Source organism: Perissodus microlepis, chromosome 9 (assembly GCF_051167445.1).
Source record: "Perissodus microlepis isolate ML-2025 ecotype Zambia chromosome 9, ASM5116744v1, whole genome shotgun sequence".
Lineage (NCBI taxonomy): Eukaryota > Metazoa > Chordata > Actinopteri > Cichliformes > Cichlidae > Perissodus > Perissodus microlepis.
This window is the reverse complement of record NC_140469.1, coordinates 7,285,283-7,293,099: the sequence shown is the minus strand read 5'-3', so window position 1 is coordinate 7,293,099 and position 7,817 is coordinate 7,285,283.

The following is a 7,817-nucleotide window of genomic DNA, read 5'->3' as shown; positions in this document are numbered from 1 at the left end:
ATCAAACAGTCTTTCAAGGGCTTATCCCCTTCATCTGCTCTTGAAGTCTTTCCTTGTTTCTTCATTTCCTCTTTTGCCTTTTTTTTCCAATCACAAAAGCCTCCAAGGTGTATTTTTGTTATTTTTTCCCCACTTTTTTTCTCTAATTGTTGAGCCTCTGCTATTACAGCCATGAATTACTCTTTTTCCTCCCTCCTGAAATGATTCCTCTGCCTTCCTACACTGATAAGGTGTGGGAGCCTATCTGATGTTGCTTGCTGAGGAAGCATGATTAGATCTAAGCTATAAAGTCACTTTAGTCTTTTCTAAAATAGCCACAAAGCAGAAAGTTCTCTGGGTAGAAAAATGTAATCTGCAGGACAAAACGGTCAAACATTGTTGAGTCTGCCATGATCACTAAAAACGTGGCGATGGCTTTTCTTGAAAAAAAACACATGAATTAGAAAATCAAATCACAGTATACGTTTGATTTTTTTAGATGACAACAGAGGGAACCCTGTGGGGAGGGACGCCTGTTTCGATTGGAGGCATAAAGAGACTGGTATTTTTTCTGTAACAGAAAAACTGTACAGCATGATTCTTCCTGTACTGAAAAGTCCTTCTCATTATTATTAAGTCTGATTTGCTCCGAAGCACGTCCCTAATAGGGATGGGTACCGGTATCCGGTGCCATGATGGCACCGGTTCTGACATAAACGGTAGTAACCAGACCGAAAAGCAGCGCACATTTCGGTGCTTTATTTCGGTGCTTTTTTTTCCTGAGCTGTGATACACTTTAGATTCTGGCCAATCATTTTACGTTTCCGAGGATAGTAGGCGGGTCCAGGTACGTACGTTCTTTTAGAGCAGAGCTACAGATTAAAAATGCCCAAGGCGAAGCGGTCAAAAGTCTGGCCGTACTTCACAGCAAAATATGCAAACTCAGCAGCCTGCAACAAGTGCTTTAAGCTGATACTGTGATACTGTCAAAGGAGGTAACACCTCAAATCCGATGAAACACCTGGCGACGCATAGCGTTTTTTTTAAAAGCCGAGAAATGCGCCGTATTTGATAGCTTGCTGCGAGACCTCACACCGAGCACATCTACTGCGGGTGTGGTGCCTGTTATCGGACGTGGAGTTAGCAACATCCCCCAAAAACCCGAAGAGGAGAGTCCTGGCCCCTAGCCCTGCCAGTGTAGCAGAAATGATGACAGATGATGATGGCAGCAGCAGCCGTTCTTCTCTGCGTGAGTAGCTTAATGTTGTTCGTGTGTAATTTACGTTGAGTAGGCTAACCACGTTATTAAATTAATGCATGTAAGGTGAACTAGCAAACATCATCATAGCTACATGCGCCTGTCTTCTTGTTTGATGGCAGATACTCCCTTCACCCTGGCCAAAAAGGCTAAAATGACCAAAGAAAAAGTGGAAAACAGTTAAACATGAGAGGTTTTTGGATAAAGTTTGTGTTTTTTCCATTCTTTAAGCACTGCTTCCAGCCAAGAGTGATACCATATATGCCCCATAGCTGCAGAAAAGGCTAACATTGTTATCTTTTTACAAAAAAACAGCTGAACATGAGAGGTTTTTGGACAAAGTTTGTTTTCTCCATTCTTTAAGCACCGGTTCGAGCACCGTTTAAGCACCGGCACCGTTTCAAAAGTACCGGTTTGGCACCAGTATCGGATAAAACCTAAACGATACCCATCCCTAGTCCCTAAACTGTAGGTGTGAAGTTATAATGGAAGTGCCCATGAGAGACCTAAAAAAGTGAAATTTGGTTGACATGCCATGCTTTTGAATGTGTTCCTTTTACCGCTGGTTTTCATGTAGAATTACGTTTTTTATTTAACAAAGCAGTGGATTGTCTTGTAACAGTTAAAGAACTCTAGTGAGACTCATTTTGAGTATATGCAACCTGAAGAATACAAGAATACAAAATAAAAACATTGTGGTTGAGGGTTGAACACAAAATTCTGCCTCCATATATTTATCCAGAAATATTTACCAGGAAAAGTTTCTCAGAGCTCAAAGTTCAGCAAAAAGTTTCAACGCTCTTTGCCTTGCAGTGCTTGAGTGTGAAAACGCAGGCTTGGCTCCAAATAAACTGTTCTCACATGTAAGAGAAAATATTCAGTGTTTGTTGTCTTGTTGATGCCAAAGTTTACAGGAGAATGGCCAGGCTGTTTTGAGCTGATATGAAGACAACAGTAACTCGAGGTTTGCACAAGAACATACTTGAAGAAAAACCTTGAAGAAGATGAGCTCCAGCAGCAGAAGACCACACTGGGTGACACTCCTGTAACTACAAACAGGAAATTTGGGCCACAGTTTAAGTAGGCACGCCAAAATTGGACAATAAGGGATTGGAACAACTTTCGTCTGGTCTGAGGAGTCTTAATTTCTGCTCCAATATTCAGATGTTAGGATCACATGTGGTGTAAACAAGCAAGGAAACCTTGGAACCATCCTGCCTTGTATCAGCAAATCAGGCTGCTGGTGGTGGTGCAATGGTGTGGGGCTCCAACTGAGGAATGCCCCAGTCTATGTGAGTGACCATCCCTTTATGACCACAGTGTATTAATCTTCTGATGACTGCTTTGAGCAGGGTAACACATGATGATCTCACACTGGTTTGTTGATGTGTACTCTAATGGCCTCTACAATCACCATATCTCGAGCCAATCGTGCACCTTTGAGATACGGTGGAGTCCCATCATTGATATAGTGGGTGTGAGGCTATCATATCAACATGAATCAAAATCTCTGAGGAGTTTTTTCCAGCACTTTGTTGAATCTTTGTCAGGCTGTTCTCAAGACCAAAGGAGGGCCAACCCGGTCATAGCAAGGTGTACCTAATGAAGAGTCCGTGAGTGTAGCGAGTGTAAAAACAGGTTTGTGTAGCACTGGTGTTTTTTGCTAGCACGGTTCTTCACATTAACTTTGGCTAAGTTCCAGCTTGTATTTCTGCGAGTGGACACAATGCTTGCTGTCTTGTGGCCGTGGGGGCAGAGCAGCCAGACTCTGACTCCTGGTTCAAGGTTAATGCCTGTTGGCTCACCTCTGGACACACACTGCTGTGATTGATGCATGCTCAGTCGCTATGCCCGAGGGATTAACACTACCCGAATAACAGCAGCGTTTACATTCAATGACCTCTTGCATCACCTTCCCACTCCGGCATGGATTACTGTCACAAATGTTGCCATTGGTGTTTCGTGTCTACCTTTGTTTTTCCTGCAGAATACAAATTTTTAAGAAGATGAGAGAGCTGTAGTATAGATTGTTTTATTGCTAAAAAGAAACAAGGGAGCCTTCTACCTTATAAATAATAATTAGATGTATGCAACTTTTTGAATGAGTAAATTATTTTACTTTGGAACTTCCTGGATTAGGGATTCATGGATACTATGAAATTACATAGTTAGCTTATTTACCAAGGGAAATGCTCCAGACACAGTTACCCACAAGCTACTGTGTTATTTTGCCTTATAATGCATGTGAAAAGCAAACTGGACCCTTGGGCGATGGACGCGTGTGTATTGCACCACACGAGAGTCGATCACAGGCCATCTGGTCAGGCCCGGCAACAGCTCTGCCCTGGGCAAACTGTACAAGCAAGTCATTTATAAGTGTCGCAGGTGGTCCCCCGCGTCCTCAAACACTGTAATGAGTAATGAGGGCTCTACCATTGAGGATCTGTCTTCCAGCAGGAGCTGCAAATGCAAGGACACCAAATTCACCAGCAGGTAGGAGTGAGATACTGCAATTTGTGAACATGACCAGCAGGCTATGCATTAATGGACTCTGTGACCTTCATTTATGTGATTTATAATGCATGTCCCAGCAGTTGTTTCTTATTTTATGACAGTGAAAATGTAATATTAAAGAATTGCAGCATTTCGTATGATTTAGTCTTCAACCGTGGCGCCCTTGTGGTTTTTCCTTGGTACACCCTCATTCACAATGTTTAAGCTAAAATAACACCGTAAATGAATTATGTAATACAGTTGGTATGATTATTAATAGTGACAGACAGCCTCCTCTGTGGCAGCCACAAAACCGATCTGTGTTTAAAAAAATCCCCCAAAAAACTCCAAAACAAAAAACTAAAGATTCTTCACCCTCATAAACATGAAGCAATCGTTTTTTACAAAATGCAGTTGACTTATATGTTCAAAGATGTATTTATAAAAAATTAAATGTAATTTAATTAATATTAAATTACATTATTTAATCACTCTACAAAACTAACAGTACAACTGTACAAAAGTCTTTATTGTTAGTCAGGAAAATTGGAAATGCGTTAGATTATCGATTGAAACGTACAAATATACATGGAAATACAATATAATAAGGCAAAAAAAAGAAAAGAAAAATAGTTTGTAAAATTCGAAGAAGCTTGAAAGTGAGTATTTGGTTTGACCACATTTTTTTCTTCAACACAGCCTGACCTCTTATGCAAGTAGTCTTCGGGAATAGTTCTCCAGGCTTGCTGAAGGACATTCAAAGCTCTTCTTTGAATGTTGGTTGGCTTTTCTTCTGTCACACATTCCCTCGATACTGTTAAAGTCCCGGCTCTGGGGAGGCCAACCATTGACTGATAGTCTTCTGTTGTTGTAATATGCTGAAAAAATGAAGCATTTGCCTTTGCTTTCCAAAGCGTATTACATAGTGTTTTGAAATCTGATGGTGCTTTTTCAACATGCAAAAACACAATTTTATGTCTGTCAAACTGTGTTATTTTTGGTTTTCTTTGGAATTTTTCTGCAGCTTCAGCTGCAGAAATAGAAGCAAATTGTGTTTTTGTGACAGGCTGCTCGTAACAAAGTGCCTAAAGATAGGAAGTAAAATGGGTTCTTTGCTAAGTTTTCTGTTAGTTGCTCTTCCTTTGGGTTAAGTGCCTTTTTTATTCTTGAATGATTCATGGGTCAGGTACAAGGATTGGATAGACAATGAGTAAAAAATGCAGTTTCAAGAACTTCAGAAAGAGCGAAGAACTATTGCTCAAGATCACTTTTAAAAAATCCAAGAAGCTTCTTGCAAGCAAAGTATCATAAACTAATTTAACCATACCCTAACCTGCCCTATTATTCATTCTATACTCTTCCTCTTAAGTCTTGGGGACTTGAATCATAGCAGACAGAATGAAAACAGCATGAAAAACTCCAATCTGCCTATTACATGATAAAAAAACCAGCCAGAACTTGTTTCCTCTGACCTTGAATTCGCACTATAGAGGCAGACAAATGTGCAGTTCAATTTAAATAGAACTCCGGTAATTATATCAAGCCAAGCTGTGCACTTGCACCGCAAATAACAAACTTGTTCTGCTCGATGTCACACTTTGTGCATGTGGTGTGAACGCAGGTGACTGCCATGAGTAGAAGAAGGTTACAGTATGAATATAATGGCATGTCATCTTGTGAACACTCTCAACAGAGCTGTTAATAGAAAGTTGGAAGCATTTGGAATAGATGGGTAAAGAAATGAACAGTTAAAACAGCACAGATGAACAGAGAGGGGGGTAAATAAAAAAGGTGCCACTCAACAGAATCCAAGGAAAAGAGGTCACAGTGCCACCCATGCTGTTTGACTGACAGCTGTGCAGAAACTCCACAGCATCTTCGGCTGCTTAACTCAGAAGACTGAGCCAAACAACCTGGAAAAAGCCACACAGACATAAAAGCAAATGACTACTTCACTGCTAAATTACCACTCCTAAACTACAGATAAAAGCCCCTTTGTGCCACCGTTGCCACGCAGTGAAGAAAGTTCTGCAGCATAGATCAGAGTAGAGTATGTAACCGGGCAGTGTCCTTCCCTTCTCTGCCACAGTCTCCCACTCTTCTATATCTGAGGACCTAAAGACTGCTGTCCCCGGCCAATAATTGCTGACACACCAAAGCCAACATAGCCCAGTGAGCCTTTAATAGTTTTCATTTTTCTTCCTTACAGGATGGCCTCTAAGGTGCCATCATGAATGATCAGCACACAGCCGCCACTGCAGCTCCCTGTGCAGGCTGCAGTGCACGCACACACACCCACACACGTATGTACGCTCCTTCATCTCTCTGATCCTATAGCCATTGCAGGCATCTCTCAGCTCTCTGCCCATTACTCCCTCTGTTTCCTGCTCACCTCTCATCTCCGCCCCGTACAGACAATTTATATAAAAGATTCTCCTGCCCACATCTTTGATCACAGGGCATATTTTCATCACAGGGCCCATTTCGCAACATTAATACTCTCCCTCTTACCAAAACCATCAAAACATTAGTTCATAAACTTTCCAGGCCAGTCCCTAACAGAGAATTTTGGACAAACGTGACGACAGCATGGTGGCTGCTATAGCACACTGAGCTGAGCTCCAAAGAATCGACTGTTATTTAATCTAAAGACATCTAATGATGACAAATAATGCCTAGAATGAATCACTGGAAATCTGTAAGAGCCTACAAGGGTAAAACGATCAATGTGAGGGGAAGTGTCTGCGAGGAATAGAGCGCTGGTATGTTTGGCCTTGCAGGTCATTAGCAGGGTGGTATGCATGGGTGGTGAACAAGCAGAGCACGAAGTCTCAGCAGAGGCTGACATTTCCCACATCACTGCTCAGTGTCCAGTGTGCAGGCAACCTGCAGCACTTCTGATGTTACTCCTAATATTACTGCAATTCTGAGCCCTTTTATTAGAGTTAGTGCACATCCAGCACGATAAGGGCTTTGAAATACAGCTCAAAATAAAACATGTTAAGTCCAATAGTTAGTCCAAGTAATTCTTGGACTGAATGTTGAACTTTTTTAATTTTGTCCAACAGGCATGTGCTGCTTCTCCCCTGCTCATTTCCATTGCCAGTTCAAAATCTGAAAATTGCCACATTCAGTCACATTCTGTGGGTCTCTGCAACTTCTCAGTGTATTTTATCAGGTCAAAATCAAATTCATAAATATCTGCATGAAAACTGAAGAGGCAGTCTACTCAAAATGCCCCTTTCATAAGAGATGTCGATGACAGGTGGATGCCATTAGCAAAAAGTTCAAACTTTCCATTTCCTTCTGCACAGTGGTAACGATGGAGGGATGCAGGCTGCACCCGGTAGACGGCGAGCCGCTCCACCTGGCCTCCACCGCCCACTCACTGGCCACCAGATAGCGATAGCTGGGGTTGCAAAAAGTCTTCCAATCCTATAGAAATCTATGAGAAAATTGCTTTCTGTGTTCACCAATGTAAAGACTTTCCTGCTGAGTTTATGAGCTCAGTCACTCTTTTGTTGCTCAAACTGAAAAAAAAGAAAAATATTCTGTTTTAGAAATCTTGACTGGAGGATTATCTTTGGTATTAAACTTTATCCTTATTAGCTAATGAGCTGTCAGCCACAAGTCTTTTATCATCTCATCCGATTTTCTACAACCAGGATGGGAACGGCCAAAATGGTTATGTCGACATTCCAAAACAGGACTTCCTAAGCCAGCGGGTGACGTTACAGTAGCTACATCCATCTTTTATATTGTCTGTGGTTCCAGCCAACATGCTCTGTAAGTTTCTTTTTCAAAGTTTCCGTTAATTTCTTGGCATGTATTGTGTAGTTTCCATCACACTTCTTTCCCACTGCATTTTTTGAACATTCCCACAACTAATGAAGCATTCCTGCCAACAAGAGTTACATAATGATAAAAAATAAGTGAAACAAAAAAAGCGAGGTTAGTTTGAACCGTCAAAATGACCACGACAGTGCAGCCACTTAAATTAGACATAAATTAATCATCGAAAAACTCACCAGATCCCAAATGTACTCACTTCCCAAATTTTAATGTGAACATATCTAATCAAAACGTG